Source organism: Seriola lalandi, unplaced genomic scaffold, assembly GCF_002814215.2.
Source record: "Seriola lalandi dorsalis isolate HSWRI2012SDOR001 ecotype SW California unplaced genomic scaffold, Sedor1 jcf7180002050029, whole genome shotgun sequence".
NCBI lineage: Eukaryota > Metazoa > Chordata > Actinopteri > Carangiformes > Carangidae > Seriola > Seriola lalandi.
In genome coordinates this window covers 60,622-62,577 of record NW_019520582.1, presented here as the reverse complement: position 1 = coordinate 62,577, position 1,956 = coordinate 60,622, and the positions used below count along the sequence as shown (strand labels likewise).

At 46.2% G+C, this 1,956-nt stretch overlaps 1 long non-coding RNA gene across 1 annotated transcript in view; it reads right to left on the bottom strand.

The window, feature by feature from the left end:
- Positions 1 to 6: 6 nt before the first annotated feature.
- LOC111649143 (uncharacterized) overlaps positions 7 to 1,956 on the bottom strand; it is a 3,666-nt gene continuing 1,716 nt past the window's right edge. The window contains exons 2-3 of the long non-coding RNA XR_002760253.2: positions 1,437 to 1,499; positions 7 to 698 (exon numbers count right to left, since the gene is read on the bottom strand). This is a non-coding gene — a long non-coding RNA (uncharacterized LOC111649143). The remainder of the gene's footprint in view (positions 699 to 1,436; positions 1,500 to 1,956) is intronic.

Sequence of the window (1,956 nt, the reverse complement as noted above, 5' to 3'; positions counted from 1 at the left end):
CACACACACACACACACACACACACACACACACACACCAGGGTTAATCCAGCTGACTGCCGCTCTGTGACTGTCGGTGGGTTAATGAGCTCTCTGAGTCAAAGATTGTTTGTGAGTGACGACACGTCACTGTGTTTTTGTAGTTCAAAAGAGTGAGACTCCTCTCCAGAGAAATGATCAGCTGACACGTTAAGATCAGGAGCTGGTTTCACATTGACAGACTCTGACTGTGTCTTCTATTGAACAAACAGTCAGACTTTAAATTCATCTGTTGCATTAGTCGGTGATTGGACAAATCGTCTGTCAATCATGTGACATCACAGGAGAGCACTGAAGGGGAAACAACACAACAACAAGGTGCAGTTTGAGGAGCTAAGCTAGTTAGCATATCGGTAGAAAACCAAACCAGTCGCCTCAAGTAGCTCCTCCCCCACAGAACACTGATTGGTCCAAACCACTGAGGTTCGACCACAGGCCAACAGCCAATAGGAGCGTGATGGAGTCTAACGTGTGAGAAATCCATCTGTTATTTCACTGTCACAACAATCAATATCAATCAATAATCAATATCTCCTGCTAATGTTCAGGTTGTAAGCATTAATCAAGCCCCGCCTGTGGGAGGAGTCACAGTAGGATTGAAGTCAGTACTCACGGAGCATGGAGCTTGGGGAACTTCTGCAGGTCGTTATCACTCAGGTTCTGTAGAGAGAGGCGGAGCCATGTGTTTAGACCAATCAACACCAACCAGTCGTTCTCTTTTTCCTGACATCTCCTAACCTCCTCCTTTCCTTCCCTACCTCTTCTTTCCTTACAGAGTGTCTGTCAGGTTGTGTGTCAGTCAGGTTGTGTGTCTGTCAGGTTGTGTGTTTGTTAGGTTGTGTGTCTGTCAGGTTGTGTGTTTGTTAGGTTGTGTGTCAGCCAGGTTGTGTGTTTGTTAGGTTGTGTGTCAGCCAGGTTGTGTGTTTGTTAGGTTGTGTGTCAGCCAGGTTGTGTGTCTGTCAGGTTGTGTGTCTGTCAGGTTGTGTGTCAGCCAGGTTGTGTGTTTGTTAGGTTGTGTGTCAGCCAGGTTGTGTGTTTGTTAGGTTGTGTGTCAGCCAGGTTGTGTGTCTGTCAGGTTGTGTGTCAGTCAGGTTGTGTGTCTGTCAGGTTGTGTGTTTGTTAGGTTGTGTGTTTGTTAGGTTGTGTGTCAGCCAGGTTGTGTGTCTGTCAGGTTGTGTGTCAGCCAGGTTGTGTGTCTGTCAGGTTGTGTGTTTGTTAGGTTGTGTGTCAGTCAGGTTGTGTGTCTGTCAGGTTGTGTGTTTGTCAGGTTGTGTGTCAGTCAGGTTGTGTGTCTGTCAGGTTGTGTGTTTGTTAGGTTGTGTGTCTGTCAGGTTGTGTGTCAGTCAGGTTGTGTGTCTGTCAGGTTGTGTGTCTGTCAGGTTGTGTTTGAGGACTCACCACAAATCTCGATCCACTGATGTTGTTCTTCATCACAACCTTGTCGCAGCCGGACAGACTCATCTGTGGACAGACAGGGGGACAATGTTGAGTCAACACAGAGACTCTGTCTCTCCTCTCCTAGCTCATCTCTTCCTTTCCTTCCCTAATTCCTAATTTCCTTCCCTACCTCTTCCTTTCCTTTTCTTTCCCTCCTCTTCTTTTTATTCCGTGTTTATTTCTCCACATAAAAATGTGATTAATTGCAAATGATTAAACTGTGAACAATGACGTCGTCCAACCTGCGGTCCTGGTCCTGCAGAGGGACGGTCCGGCTGCTACCAACACCTATTGTCATTATCAATATATCTGACAAGTTTTTCCTTCAATAATCAATTGATTGTTTGTTATAGGCAGGGCAGCCAATCAGACTCCAGGAGGGGCTGGAGGCACCTCTGGCCCCTCCCCTGAAAATAAGCAACTGTTTGATGACAAGTTCATCAGCTCAATTTACAAGGTGTTAAAGTTGTGTAGCAGAGTA